Consider the following 16,567-nt stretch of genomic DNA (forward strand, 5'->3'; position numbering starts at 1 on the left):
GGTGAGGTGATGCCCTGCCCTGCTTCAGCTCACCCTCTATGGGCTGCACCCACTGTCCAACCAGTCCCAGTGAGATGAACCAGGTACCTCAGTTGGAAATGCAGAAATCACCCATCTTCTGCGTCGATCTCGCTGGGAGCTGCAGACCGGAGCTGTTCCTGTTCAGACATCTTGCCGGAAATCCCCTTTTAAAAAAATATTTAATTTTTTTAATAGAGACAGGGTCTTGCTATGTTGTCCAGGCTGGTCTCAAACTCCTGGGCTTAAGCAATTCTCCCACCTTGGCCTCCCAAAGTGCTGAGATTATGTGCATGAGCCACTGTGCCCGGCCTTCAAATTTACACGTCAGTCACAGGAAACCATGTGAAAGTGCTGTGCTTTCTCAAAACTCTCTGTCTACTGTTCTGTCTTCCCAAAAAGTCCCTTTTTATGAGCCACTCCACACCCTTTTCTGGAATAGGATCCATTAGATCTCAGGCAAAATAGCACCACTTCCTCTTGGCAGCTTTCTGTCTCCTCAAGAAATGGCATAAATACCTTGCCTAGATGTAGCACCTACACTTCCCGTAGCACCTACGCTTCCACCTGATAGCAGGGAGTTGACAGAAAACAAAAAATAAGCAAACCAACACACATGAAAAACATTACAGACCATGAGATGGATCATAATGGAAATAAAGAGAGTATTATGATAAAGAATAATGGAACAACCTCCGTTTCACGGGCTGTTCAGTATGAGAAGGAATGAGTGACATAAAAACTTCCAGGGCTTACCCTAGAACTTAAAGTATAATAGTAATAATAATAATAATAAAACTTCCAGGAAGGAGATTCCCATATTTGAGAAGAGCAAAGAGAAACATCCTAGTTTGGAAAGAACTAGGCTTGTTTGAGAAATAGCAGTAAATCAGGTATAGTTGGAGCACCGAGGGCGCTGCTAGGTGAGGGGGAGATAAAATCTAAGAAATAGGCAGGGGCAAGATGATTTAAGCAAGGCCAGGCAAGTCATGTGGGGAGTGTGGATTTTATCCTAGTACTATGGGAAGCCATGGAAGGGTCTTTAAAGATGTGACTGGTGTGTTTGATTTACCTTGTCGGAAGAGCAGAATATACCTTTAAGCAAGAGGACACTCGGGGAGATGACGGTGGCCTGGGCCAGCCTGGTAGCAGTGGAAATAGAAGTCGATAGAATGAGATATTTTGAAAGACGAGTCAGCAGGACTTGATGATAGGTTGAATGTGATAGTTAGGGAAATAAATGGGTAATAAATATTCCCCGGTTTCTGGCTTGAGTAACTGAATGTACTCCAGTTGCTTAAACAAGGCAGTGGACACAGGGAAGTGGTGGATTTGAGGGCTCTTTAGGAGGAGAATTAGGGGGGTGTGAGAATCTTGAACTTTGGGGAAGCATGATGTAATTGAGGTTGGAGAGGAATGGCTCCCACTATTTTCGCTTATATACCTAAATGAATGGGATAAAGTAGGAAAAACTGGAGGAATCCAAGATTTGGGAGAGATAATAGCATGAATTAGCTTGGGATTGCAGAGTTTTGGGAGTAAGGGACTTTGAAACATCCAAGTGAAGAGGTGGAATAGCCAGTTGGCTAAAGATAGGGGCCTTTGAGGAGAGAGATGGGCAGGAGATTTACAAATAGGAGTTGATGCTTAGTTGAAAACTGGAGAGGAGTTCAAGGCTGCAATGAGCTATGACAGCACCACTGTACTCCAGCCTGGGGGACAGAGTGAGACTTTGTCTCTTTGAAGAAAGAAGAAAACCAAATTTCAACAGAGCTCCTGGCTGGGTACAGTGGCTCACACCTGTAATCCCAGAACTTTGGGAGGCAGAGGCAGGAAGATCACTTGAGCCTAGGAGTTCAAGACCAGCCTGGGAAACATAGCAAGACCTCATCTCCACAAATAATTAAAAAATTAGCCAGGCATGGTAGTGTATTCCTATAGTCCCAGCTACTCAGGAGACTGAGGTGGGAGGATAACTGGAGCCCAGGCAGTCGAGGCTCCAGTGAGCTATGATGATGCCACTGCAGCCTAGCCTGGGTGACACAGACCCTGTCTCACAACAACAACAACAACAACAACAACAACAAACCTCAGCCAGGCATGGTGGCTCACGCTTGTAATCCCGGCACTTTGGGAGGCCGAGACAGGAGGATCACAAGGTCAGGAGATCGAGACCATCTTGGCTAACACGGTGAAACCCCGTCTCTACTAAAAATACAAAAAATTTAGCCGGGCGTAGTGGTGGGTGCCTGTAGTCCCAGCTACTCGGGAGGCTGAGGCAGGAGAATGGGGTAAACCTGGGAGGCGGAGCTTGCAGTGAGCCGAGATCGCACCAGTGCACTCCAGTCTGGGCGACTGAGCGAGACTCTGTCCCACAAAAGAAAAAAAAAAAAAAACCAAACAAAAAAAAACCAAAAAAACTCCTGCTGTCCCTCCTCCATTGCGAGCCTGTGGGTAGGAAAGCAGGATAAAGGAAACTTAAGAGACCCAATAAAAAAGAGTAGAGGGGTGCAGAGAACAGAAAAATGTCACCTCCAGAAAGAGAAAGTCCAATGCAAAATACTGAATCCAAGTCAAGGCTTACTAATTCATAGCACTGGCTACAGGAAAGTGGCTTGAAAGTGTGCAGGAAGGAAGTACTGCTTCTGGGGAAGTCTCAGCAATACAGGATAGGGAAAGTACTTCTTGGAGATGTGGCAGTAAAGGGAAAACAGTAAAAGGGGGAAATAAAGGATCCTGCAGAAAAAAAATGATAATGCCTCTTTTCACTCAATATTCAAGGGAATATTAAACTCAGGAACAAAATAAAACTGTAAAATCATACTAGAAACAAAGATTCAATTGCAAGGTGCCCAAGGAAGAATAAATTCAAATTAAATTTCAATAAAAGAATAAAAAACCAGGAAAACCCCAAGAGACAGAAAATGAGGTAAAGAAAAATACCCCCACTGCCTCCTGGCATGTACCAATTAAAAAGACCAATCAGGCTGGATGAGGTGTCTCATGCCTTCAATCCCAGCACTTTGGGAGTCTGAGGTGGGAAGATCCCTTGAGGCCAGAGGTTTGAGAACATCCAGGGCAACATAGCAAGACCCCATCTCTACAGAAAAATTAAAAAAAAAAAAAATTAACCAGGTACAGTGGTGTTTGTCTGTAGTCCTAACTACTTGTGAGGCTGAGGTGGGAGGATCACTTCAAGAGTTTGAGGCTGCAGTGAGCTATGATGGGATCACTGCACTCCAGACAGGCTCAAAATAGAAAAGAGATGATAGGAGAGAAGAAAAGGAGAAGAGAAGAAAAGAAGGAAGAAAGGCCAATTGGTTTGTAATAGCATTATTTACAATAGCTAAAGATAAGTGAATGTCTAAACAAAATGTGGTGTCTACATATAATGAAATATTTTTCAGCCTTAAAAAGAAATGAAATTCTGACACATGCTATAACATGGATGAAGCCTGATGACATTATGTTAAGTGAAATTAGCCAGTCACAAAAAGACAAATACTGTATGATTCCACTTATATGAAATACTTAAGAGTAGCTAATTTCGTAGAGACAGAAAGTAAAATGGTGGTTGCCAGGTTCTCGGGGGAAGGGGAAAAATGGGAGTTGTTTAATGAGTACTGAAGTTTGCAAGAAGAAAAGGGTTCTGGAGATTGGTTGTGCAACAGTGTGAATGTTTGTAACACGACTGAGCTGTACAATTAAAGAGGGTTGAGGTGGTAAATTTTCTGTTATGTGTATTTTACTACCAGAAAGAAAGGACCGACTGGGTACCCTCAAAATTAACCTGGGATGATCAACTTTGAGAATCTTTGTATAATTGTTATCTACAACTGTGTAGATAATGATTGTGTTATCTATCATTGTGTAGATACAACTGTGTAACAAATTACCCCCAAATTTAGCAGCTTAAAATAGCAAACAGTTATCAACTCAGTTTCTATGGGTCAGGAATCCAGGAGCGCTTAGCTAGGTGCCTCTGCCTAAAAGTCTCTTGTGAAGCTGCAGCTAACTTATCAGTCAGGGCTGTGGCCTCACTTGAAGGCTCACTTGAGGGAGGACTTTATATTGTTGCTTCAAAACTCCACTTGTGAGTGTTATCAGTTCCTTGTCTAGTAGGCTTCAATATATGTTAGCTCACAGCATAGCAAATGGATGTCATCAAAGTGTTCAAGCAAGAGAGCAAGCGAGGGTGAAGACTAGGGAAGCCAGAGTGTTTTTGTAACCCAGTTTTGGAAATGACATCTCATTTTTGTCATATTCTATTTTTTTAAAAGTGAGTCAATGCTCCAGCCCATACTTGAGGGAAGGTAATTAAACAAAGGCATGAATATCAGGAGGATGGGCTCATTGGAGCCTGCATACCAGACCTAATAACATAATTAGACTTTAAAGAAGAAATCTTCAGGGCCTGCAAGCAAAAAGACAAGATAATTTTTAATGGTAATAGTGCAATAGCATTCTCAAGAAACTTAAGGAAAGAAAATATAAACTAGAAAAATTATTCAGCCAGTTTTCCTTCAAGTATCAAGGCTATAGAAAAACAGTTCTGAATGTGCGAGAACTTGGGAAATACAGGAGACAGTTGCTCTTCCTAAGAAACCTAGTAGAATAGTGGTCCTCAAACTGGCCTGATGCCTATTTATGTAAATAAAATTTCATTGGCACATATCCACACCAATTCATTGATGTAATGTCTACGTCTGTTTTTGCACTACAGTAGCAGAGCTGAGTAATTTCAAAAGATTTCCGCAAAGCCTGAAATATTTACTATCAGTTCAGCTATTGAAAAAGCTTGCCCACTCCTGTACTAGTGGATGAGCTGCATCCAAATAAAAGATGATTGAGAAAACTTTGGCAAAAGGACTCAGGGTGAGCATTCCCTATATTTACTTGTAGTGTCAAAGCTAAAATAAGGATGGGATTATGGATATAAAAATCCATAGTTGTTAATGAAATCAGTTCCTTGTCTAGTAGGCTTATTTTGATGTCCCAGAAAAGTAGAATAAGACTCAATGGGAAGAGGAGGGAGAGACAGGGGAAAGTAGCATATGATTATTGATTGTTATAGACATAATGGGTGTCAAAGGATACCTATTAGAAGATAGTAAGAGATTAAGTGATAAAAAGAGAGAATTAGGACATTACAAAAATACTGACATTAAGGTAACCAAAAGAATAAAAATGCAAACCTTCCTAAATACTCCAAGAAAATGTAGGCAAAGAGAACACATCTAATGTAGAAAGAAACACAATAAATATAACACATCACACACAGAAAGTATAACAAAGCATGTAAGAGGATTAAGACCACACTTATCAGGCACAAAAATAAATGAATGGACTTAATTTGTCTATTCAAATGTGCACAACTCTATCGTGTATACAAGAGACTCATCTAAGATGTAGTTATTCAAAAATCAGAAAATAAAGATGGAAGATTTACCAGGCAAAGGGAAAAAATAAGATTGAGATTCTGTTAGCGGATAAAGTAGAATTTTTAAGTGAAAAACCATTACATGAGACAAAGGAATTTTATAACATTGAAAGTCACATTTTAAGATGATGATGTAGCAATTATGAATATATATGCAACAAGTCACACACCAATTACCTATGTAAAACAAACTATAGGAGATTCAAGGAGAAACAGAAACACAAGAGAACAAGAAACCATTCTCAGTACAAAATAGGTCCTGTTGGGACAGTTCAGATGGGCAAAATTAAGTAAAGATACAAAAGATCTGCAGCATAATCAATAAGATATTGATATAAGAGGCATTGTCACTTTTTTTCTGCAGGATCCTTAATTTCCCCCTCTTATCTTTTGTGATATGTATTGAGCATCACTCTGTGATGATAGAGAATATACCTTCTTTTTAAAGTAAACATGAACATTCCTGAAACGTGCTCATATATGAGGACACAAAGAGAATATTGGTAAGTTCCAAAAAGTTGAAATATTACTCAGTTTCTAAACACAACACAGTAAAGCTAGATATTAAAAACCAAAAAGGTACTTCTACCTGGAAATTTTAAAATTAAAAAAAACCCCTCCTATTAGACAGCTCTTGGGTTAAAAGGGAAATGCAGGCATGTCTCATTTGATTGTGCTTCACTTGATTGAGCTTTGCAGATACTGCATTTTTTTACAAATTGAAAGATGTGGAAGCCTGAGTTGAGCAAGTCTATCAGCACCATTTTCCCAACAGCGTGTGCTTAGTTCATGTCTCCGTATCATATTTTGGGAATTCTTGAAATATTTCAAACTTTTAAATTATTAATAGATTTGTTGTGGTGATCTGTGATCAGTGATCTTTGATGTTACTATTGTAATTGGGGGCATCACAAACTGCACCCATGTAAAATGATAAGCTTAAGAAAATGTTGTGCGTGTTCTAACTGTTCCGACTAGCCATTCCTCCCTCCCTCTCCCTCCCCCTCTCCCTCCCCCTCCCCCTCCCCCTCCCCCTCCCCCTCCCCCTCTCCCTCCCCCTCTCCCTCCCCCTCTCCCTTCCCCTCTCCCTCCCCCTCTCCTCTCCTCCCTCCCTCCCTTCCTTCCTTCCTTTCCCTCTTCCTCCTCCTCCTCCTTCTTCTTTCTCTCTCTCTCCTTTTCTCTCTCTCCTTCTCTCTCTCTATCTTGTTAGATCAAACCATGAGGTTTAAGGGAAGCAGCTATCTCCAAAACACAAAAGTGCAAGGTGAGGCAACAATGCTGATGAAGAAGCTGCAGTGAGTTACCAGAGATCTAGCTAAGATAACTGAGGAAGGTGGTGACATCTTTTCTTTTTTTTGTGGGGGGGTGGTGTGGGGATGGCTGTGGGGTCGGAGGCATGATGGGAGGAAACAGGGTCTTGCTCTGTTGCCCAGGCTGGCGTGTAGTGATGCGATCACAGTTCACAGCAGCCTCAAGCTCCTGGGCTCAAGCAATCCGCTCACCTCAGCCTCCTGAGTAGCTAGGACCACAGGCATGCACTAACATACTCGGCTAACTTAAAAAATATTTGTAGAGGTGGGATCTAATTATGTTGCACAGGCTGGTCTCAAACTCCTGGGCTCAAGTGATCCTTCTGCCTTGGCTTCCCGAAGTGCTGAAATTACAGGCTTCAGCATCTGCACCTGGCTAAACAACAATTTTCAATGTAGATGAAACAGTCTTATTTCTATTAAAAGAATACGCCATCTAGGATACTTTTTAAAAGTTCTGGGACATTTGCTGAACGTGCAGGTTTGTTACGTAGGTATACATGTGCCATGGTTATTTGCTGCATCATCTAGGTTTTAAGCCCCACATGCATTAGGTGTTTTTCCTAATGCTCTCCCTCCCCTTGCCTCCCACTGCCCCTGACAGGCCCTGGTGTGAGATGTTCCCCTCCTGTGTCCATGTGTTCTCAATGTTCAACTCCCACTTATGAGTGAGAACATGTAGTGTTTGGTTTTCTGTTCCTGTGTTACTTTACTGAAAATGATGGCTTCCAGCTTCATCCATGTCGGTGCAAAGGACATGAACTCATTCTTTTTTATGGCCGCATAGTATTCCATAATGCATATAAGATATTTTCTCTATCTAGTCTATCATTGATGGGCATTTGGGTTGGTTCCAATTCTTTGCTATTGTAAATAGTGCTGCAATAAACATACATGCACATGTGTCTTTACAATAGAATAATTTATAAGCCTTTGGGTATATACCCAGTAATGAGATTGCTGGGTCAAATGGTATTTCTGGTTCTAGATCCTTGAGGAATCACCACACTGTCTTCCACAGTGGTTGAACTAATTTACACTCCCACCAACAGTGTAAAAGCTTTTCTATTTCCCCACAGCCTCAACAGCATCTATTGTTACCTGACTTTTTAATAATCACCATTTTGACTGGCATGAGATGGTATCTCATTGTGGGTTTTATTTGCATCCCTCTAATGACCAGTGATGATGAGATTTTTTTCATATGTTTGTTGGCCACATAAATGTCTTCTTTTGAGAAGTATCTGTTCATATCCTTTGTCCACTTTTTGATGGAGTTGTTTGTTTTCTTCTTGTAAATTTGTTTAAGTTCCTTGTAGATTCTGGATATTAGACCTTCATCAGATGGGTAACTTGCATAAATTTTCTCCCATTCTGTAGGTTGCCGGTTCACTCAGCTGATAGTTTATTTTGCTGAGCAGAAGCTCTTTAACTTGATTAGATCCCATTTGTCAGTTTTGGCTTTTGTTGCAATTGCTTTAGGTGTTTTAGTCATGAGGTCTTTGCCCATGCCTATGTCCTGAATGGCATTGCCTAGGTTTTCATCTATGGTTTTTATGGTTTTGGATTTTAAATTTAAGTCTTTAATCCATCTTGAGTTAATTTTCGTATAAGGTGTAAGGAAGGGGTCCAGTTTCAGTTTTCTGCATATGGCTAGCCAGTTTTCCCAGAACCATTTATTAAATAGGGAATCCTTTCCCCATTGCTTGTTTTTGTCAGGTTTATCAAAGATTAGATGGTTGTAGATGTGTGGTGTTTTGGTACCAGTACCATGCTATTTTGGTTACTGTAGCCTTGTAGTATAGTTTGAAGTCAGATAGTGTGATGCTTCTGGGTTTGTTCTTTTTGCTTAGGATTGTCTTGTCTATACAGGTTCTTTTTTGGCTCCATATAAAGTTTAAAGTAGTTTTTTCTAACTCTGCAAAGAAAGACAATGGTGGCTTGATGGAAATAGCGTTGAATCTATAAATTACTTTGGGCAGAATGGCCATTTTCATGATACTGGGTCTTCCTATCCATGAACATGGAATGTTTTTCCATTTGTTTGTGTCCTCTCTTATTTCCTTGAGCAGTGGTTTGTGGTTCTCCTTGAAGAGGTCCTTTGCATCTCTTGTAAGTTGTATTCCTAGGTATTTTATTCTCTTTGTAGCAATTGTGAATGGGAGTTCACTCATGATTTGGCTCTGCTTGTCTATTGGTGTATAGGAATGCTTGTGATTTTTACACATTGATTTTGTATCCTGACATGTTGCTGAAGTTGCTTATCAGCTTAAGGAGTTCTGGGGCTGAGATGATGGGGTTTTCTAAATATACAATCACGTTGTCTGCACACAGAGACAATTTGACTTCTTCTCTTCCTATCTGAATACCCTTTATTTTTTTCTCTTGCCTGATTGCCCTGGCCAGAACTTCCAATACTGTGTTGAATAGGAGTGGTGAGAGAGAGCATCCTTGTCTTGTGCCAGTTTTTAAAGGGAATGCTACCAGCTTTTGCCAATTCAGTATGGTATTGGCTGTGGGTTCATCATAAATAACAATTTATTATTTTGAAATATGTTCTATCAATACCTAGTTTATTGAGAGTTTTAGCATCAAGGGATGTATAAGGGAAACAGAAAACAGACACTGGACCCCTTCCTTACATGTTATTAATGGATGTTAAATTTTATTGGAGGCCTTTTCTGTGTCTGCTGAGATAATCGTGTGGTTTTTGTCATTGGTTCTGTTTATGTGATGGATTACGTTTATTGATTTGTGGGATGAAGCCAACTTGATCATGGTGGATAAGCTATTCGACGTGCTGCTGGATTTGGTTTGCCAGTATTTTATTGAGGATTTTTGCATTGATGTTCATCAGGGATATTGGCCTGAAATTATCTTTTTTTTGTTGTGTCTCTGCCAGGTTTTGGAATCAGGATGATGCTGGCCTCATAAAACGAGTTAGGGAGGAGTCTTTCTTTTTCTATTGTTTGGAATAGTTTCAGAAGGAATGGTACCAGCTCCTCTTTGTACCCCTGGTAGAATTCGGCTGTGAATCCATCTGGTCCTGGACTGTTTTTGGTTGGTAGGCTATTAATTACTGCCTCAATTTCAGAACCTGTTATTGGTCTATTCAGGGATTTGACTTCTTCCTGGTTTAGTCTTGGGAGGGTATATGTGTCCAGGAATGTATCTATTTTTTCTAGATTTTCTAGTTTATTTGCGCAGAGGTGTTTATAGTATTCCCTGAAGGTAGTTTGTATTTCTGTGGGCTCAGTGGTGATATCCCCTTCATCATTTTTTATTGCATCTATTTCATTCTTTTCTCTCTTCTTCTTTATTAGTCTACCTAGTGGTCTATCTATTTTGTTAACCTCTTCAAAAAACCAGCTCCTGGTTCATTGCTTTTTTTAAAGGGTTTTTTGTGTCTCTATCTCCTTCAGTTCTGCTCTGATCTTAGTTATTTCTCTTCTTCTACTAGCTTTTGAATTTGTTTGCTCTTGCTTCTCTAGTTCTTTTAATTGTGATGTTAGGGTGTCAATTTTAGATCTTTCCAGCTTTCTGATGTGGGCATTTAGTGCTATAAATTTCCCTCTTAACACTGCTTTATCTGTGTTCCAGAGGTTCTGGTACATTATCTCTTTGTTCTCATTGGTTTCAAATAACTTTATTTCTGCCTTAATTTCGTTATGTACCCATTAGTCATTCAGGAGCTGGTTGTTCAATTTCCAGGTAGTTGTGTGCTTTTGAGTGCGTTTCTTAATCCTGAGTCTTAATTTGGTTGCACTGTGGTCTGAGAGACAGTTTATTATGATTTCTGTTCTTTTGCATTTGCAGAGGAGTGTTTTACTTCCAATTATGTGGTTGATTTTAGAATAAGTGCTATGTGGCTCTGAGAAGAATGTATATTCTGTTGATTTGGGGTGGACAGTTCTGTAGATGTATGTTAGGTCCACTTGGTCCAGAGCTGAGTTCAAGTCCTGAATATCCTTGTTAATTTTCTGTCTTGTTGATCTGTCTAATATTGACAGTGGGGTGTAAATATCTCCCACTATTATTGTGTGAGAGTCTAAATATCTTTGTAGTTCTCTAATAACTTGTTTTATGAATCTGGGTGCCCCTGTATTGGGTGCATATATATTTAGGATAGTTAGCTTTTGTTGCATTGATCCCTTTACCATTATGTCCTTCTTTGTCTTTTTTGATTTGTGTTGGTTTAAAGTCTGTTTTATAAGAAATAAGGATTAAAACCCCTATTTTGTTGTGTTTTGTTCTGATTTTCTTTCCATTTGCTTGGTAAATATTACTCCATCCCTTTATTTTGAGCCTATGTGTGTGTCTGCATGTGAGATGGGTCTCCTGAATACAGCACACAGATGGGTCTTGACTCTTTATTCAGTTTGCCAGTCTGTCTTTTAATTGGGGCATTTAGCTCATTTACATTTAAAGTTAATATTGTTATGTTTGAATTTGATCCTGTCATCATGATGCTAGCTGGTTTTTTGCACATTAGTTGATGCAGTTTCTTCATAGCTTCTATGGTCTTTACAATTTGGCATGCTTTTGCGGAGGCTGGTACCAGTTTTTCCTTTCCATACTTAGTGCTTCCTTCAGGAGCTCTTGTAAGACAGGCCTGGTGGTGACAAAGATCCCTCAGCATTTGCTTGTCTTGTCTGGAAAGGATTTTATTTTTCCTTCACTTATGAAGCTCAGTTTGACTGGATATGAAATTCTGGGTTGAAAATTCTTTTCTTTAAGAGTGTTAAATATTGGCCCCCACCCTCTTCTGGCTTGCTGGGTTTCTGCAGAGAGATCTGCTGTTAGTGTGATGGGCTTCCCTTTGTAGGTAACCTGAGCTTTCTCTCTGGCTGCCCTTAACATTTTTCCTTCATTTCAACCTTGGAGAATCTGATGATCATATGTCTTGGGCTTGCTCTTCTCGATGAGTATCTTAGGGGTGTTCTCTGTATTTCCTGAATTTGAATGTTGGCCTGTCTTGCTATGTTGGAGAAGTTCTCCTGGATATCCTGAAGTGTGTTTTCCAACTTGGTTCCATTCTCCCTATCACTTTTGGATACACCAATTGATTGTAAGTTTGGTCTTTTCACATAGTCCCATATTTCTTGGAGGTTTTGTTCATTCCTTTCCAATCTTTTTTCTCTAATCTTGTCTTCATGCCTTATTTCAGTAAGTTGATCTTCAATCTCCAATATACTTTTTTCCACTGTATTCGGCTATTGATACTTGTGTATGCTTCATGAAGTTCTTGTGCTGTGTTTTTCAGCTCCATCAGGTCATTTATGTTCTTCCCTAAACTGGTTATTCTACTTAGCAGTTCCAGTAACCTTTTATCAAGGTTCTTAGCTTCTTTGCAATGGGTTAGAACATGCTCCTTTAGCTCAGAGGAGTTTGTTATTACTTACCTTTTGAAGCCTACTTCTGTCAGTTTATCAATCTCATTCTCTGTCCAGATTTGTGCCCTTGCTGGAGAGGAGTTGTGATCATTTGGAGGAGAAGAGGCATTCTTGTTTTTGCAACTTTCAGCATTTATGTGCTGGTTTTTCCTCATCTTTGTGCATTTAACTACCTTTAATCTTTGAGGCTTATGACCTTTGGATGGGGTTTTGTGTGGCTCTTTTGTTGATGTTGTTGCTTTCTGTTAGTGTTCCTTCTAAAAGTCAGGCCCCTCTTCTGCAAGTTGCTGCATTTTGCTGGAGGTTCACTCCAGACCCTCTTCACCTGGGTATCACCAGTGGAGGCTGCAAAGATCGCTGCCTGCTCCTTCCTCTGGAAGCTTAGTCCCAGAGGGGCACTGGCCTGATGCCAGTCAGAGCTCTCCTGTATGAGGTATCTGTTGACCCCTGTTGGGAGATCTCTCTCAGTCAGCAGGCATATGGGTCAGGGACCCACTTGAAGAGGCAGTCTGTCTGTTAGCTGAACTCAAGAGCTGTGCTGGGAGATCTGCTCTCTTCAGAGTCAGCAGGCAGGAACTTTTAAGACTGTTCATGCTGGGCTCAAAGCCACTCCTTCCCTCAGGTGCTCTGTGCCAGGGAGGTGGGAGTTTCATCTGTAAGCCCCTGACTGGGGCTTTCTTTCAGAGCCATACAAACTAGAAAAAACATACTAACTAGATAGTCCAGTAGCTAATTTAATCAAAGATATATGGTGGAAGCAGAGCGAGAGAAAGATGCTATATTGCTGGCTTTGAAGACAAAGAATGAAACCAAATACCCAAACAATGCAGACAATCTGTACCTGGAAAAGGAAAGAGAACAAATTCTCCACCAGGGCTTCCAGAAAGAATGCAGCCCTTCTCTTGGGTATGTTCCTAGGGCTGAAATTTCCAAGTCCTATGGTAACCTATATTTACCATTCAAGGAACTCCCAGACTGTTTTCCAAAGTAGGTGTGCCATTTTACACACTCACAGGCAGTATATGAAGGTTCTAAGTTCCTCCACATCTTCAGCACTTGCTTTTTCATTATAGTCATCCAAGCCATAGCCTATGACTATGTTTTCTTCTGAATTGTAGTTTTAGTTCTTTCATTTAAGTCTTTGAAGTACTATGAGTTAACTTTTCATATATGATGTGAGGTAGGGGTCCTATTTCATTCTTTTGCATGTGGATATATAGTTGTCCTAGCATCATTTGTGGAAAAGACTATTCTTTCACCCACCGAATTGTCTTGGCACCCTCATGAAAAAAATCAATTGACCATAAATGTAAGGGTTTGTTTCTGAAATCTGTATTCTATTTCTCTGATCTATATGTATATTCTGCACACACTTTTGATTGCTATATTTCTGTAACTTTGAAATCTAAAAGTGTGAATCCTTCAACTTTGCACTTTTCAAGATTGTTTTGGCTAGTCTGGGTCCCTTGCGTTTCCATACAATTTTTGGATCAGTTTGTTAATGTCTGCAAAGCAGCCTGCAGGGATTTAGATAGAAACTGGATTAAATCAGGAGTATTGCTTCTTAATGATCTTATGCTTTCCATAAATATGGGATATCTTTCAACTTAATAGGTCTTGTTTAATTTCTTTTAATGATGTTTTATTGCTTTCAGTCTACAAGTTTTGCATTTTTTTGGCTGGGTTTATTTCCAGATTTAAAAATTTTATCCATGTTATTATAAATAGAATTGTCTTTATTTAATTTTCAGATCATTTATTGCTAGCAGAGAAATAAAATTCATTTTTGTTTATTGATCTTGTACCCTGCAATCTTACTGAACTTGTTAGCCCTATTAGTTTCCTCTGGTGGATTCCTTAAGATTTTTTATATGCAAGATCATGTCATCTGCAACTAGAGAAAGTCTTACTTTCTCTATAGGAAAGGGCACCCATCAAGATCTTGACCATGCTGGCACCCAATCTCAGACTTCCTGTCTCCAGAAATGTGAGAAATAAATGTTTGTTGTTTAAGGCACCAGTCTATGGTAATTTGTTATAGCAGTCCAAAGTAATTAAGACAAATGCTGAGCAGAGGTGGCAAGAGTGGGTATCCTTGTCTTGTTCCTGATCTCAGGAGGAAAATATTCAGTCTTTCAGGATTAAGTGCAATGCTGGCTGTGAGTTTTTCATAGATGTCCATGGAGGTTAAGGGAGTTGCCCTTTATTCGTAATTTGTTGAATGTTTTATGAAAGGATTTTGTCCGATGCTTTTCCTGCATCTATTAAGATCATCAGGCTGTTTATGAATAAAGGCTTTGAGATTTTTTTAGTTTTCAATATAGTTACTTGGAGTTGAAAAAATTTTCCTGTAAGCATGATTTTGGCTGCATCCAAGAAGTTTTGGCTTGTGTGTTTTTGTTTTCATTCACTTCAAAGTATCTTAGAATTTCCCTTGTGATTTCTTCTTTAACCCACTGGTTTTTCAGGAAATGTTATTTAATTTCTACATATTTCTATCTGTAAATTTCTTAAAATTCCCTTGGCCATTATTTCTTCACATATTTCTTCTGTTCCTTTCTCTCTCCCCTCTTCCTCTGGAACTCTCGTTATTTATACAGTGGCATGTTTGATATCCCATCAGTCTCTAAGACTGCCCATTTGTCTTCATTTTTTTCTTTTTTTCCTTAGACTGGATACTCTCAGTGGACCTTTAAGTTTGCTTTCTTTCTTCTGCCAGTTCATATTTGCTGTTGTACCCCTGTAGTAATTTTTTCACTCCAATTATTATACTTTTCACCTCCTGAATTTCTATGGATTCTTTTAAATAATCTTTTACTTCTGCATTGAAATTCTCCATTTCTTATATAATTTTCCTACTTTCATTTAACTCTTTTTTATTTTTTTTTGAGATGGAGTTCACTCTATTGCCCAGGCTGGTATGCAGTGGCGCGATCTCGGCTCACTGCAACCGCCATCTTCCGGGTTCAAGCAATTCTCCTCCCTCAGCGTCTCGAGTACCTGGGAATATCGGCACCCACCACCACGCCCAGCTATTTTTTTATTTTAATTTTAGAGAGACAAGGTTTTACCATGTTGGCCTTGAACTCCTGACCTCAAGTGATCTGCCTGCCTCGGCCTCTCAAAGTATAGGGATTACAGGCGTGAGCCACAGTGTCTGGCCCCTTTAACTCTTTAGGCATAGTTTCCTAGTTCTTTGAATATATTTATAATGGCCGATTTAAAGTTGTTATTTACTAAGTCCAAAATCTAGGCTTTCTCAAGGAAAGTTTCTACTAATTGTCTGTAATACAAGAGCATATCTTCACCCTTGATCCTTAATGGGAATGATGGCAAAAGCTATTTTCCATTGCCCATCAGTGTTGAGTACTTAAAAAATGTGCTGGAACTTTTCAGAGGGCACTAGAGACAGGATGGTGGCAGCAGCAGCAGCATTTAAGCCTCCTGAGGAAGAGCTTAGAGGCCTTTACTCCATCCTTCTAGAGGTGCTTCTTCCTCTTGTTATTAGAAAAAATCTGGAACATCTGAGAGGCTGTTTTAGTCAAGACTCCACCAGAAAAATACAACCAGTAGGTGAACTTGTTTTATGAATCTGGGTGCTCCTGTATTGGGGGGGTACATATATATTTAGGATAGTTAGCTTTCATTGCATTGATCCCTTTACCATTATTAATGTCCTTCTTTGTCTTTTTTGATCTTTGTTGGTTTAAAGTCTGTTTTATAAGAAACAAGGATTGCAAGTCTCTTTTATAAGAGACTAGGATTGCAACCCCTGCTTTATTTTGCTTTCCGTTTTTTGGTAAATATTCCTCCATCCCTTTATTTTGAGCCTATGTGTGTCTTTGCACGTGAGATGGGTCTCCTGAATATAGCACACCAATGGGTCTTGACTCTTTATCCAATTTGCTCCTTTAGCTCAGAGGAGTTTGTTATTAGTCACCTTCGGAAGCCTACTCTACTTCTGTCAATTTGTCAATCTCATTCTCCATCCAGTTTTGTGCCCTTGCTGGAGAGGAGTTACAATCATTTGGAGAAGAGGCATTCTGGTTTTGGAATTTTCAGCATTTACGTGCTGGTTTTTCCTCACCTTCATGGATTTATCTACTTTTGATCTTTGAGGCTGATGAGCTTTGGATGGGATTTTTGTGTGTGGGACTTTTGTTGATGCTGTTGCTTTCTGTTAGTTTTTCTTCTAAAAGTCAGGCCCCTCTTCTTCAAGTTGCTGCATTTTGCTGGAGGTCCACTCCAGACCGTTTACCTGGGTATCTCCAGTTGTGGCTACACAACAGCAAAGATCGCTGCCTGCTCCTTCCTCCGGAAGCTTAGTCCCAGAGGGGCACTGGCCTGATGCCAGCCAGAGCTCTCCTGTATGAGGTGTCTGTTGACCACTGTTGGGAGGTCTTTCC

The sequence above is a fragment of the Trachypithecus francoisi genome, unplaced genomic scaffold (assembly GCF_009764315.1).
Source record: "Trachypithecus francoisi isolate TF-2019V2 unplaced genomic scaffold, Tfra_2.0 Lachesis_group9, whole genome shotgun sequence".
In the NCBI taxonomy this organism is placed as follows: domain Eukaryota; kingdom Metazoa; phylum Chordata; class Mammalia; order Primates; family Cercopithecidae; genus Trachypithecus; species Trachypithecus francoisi.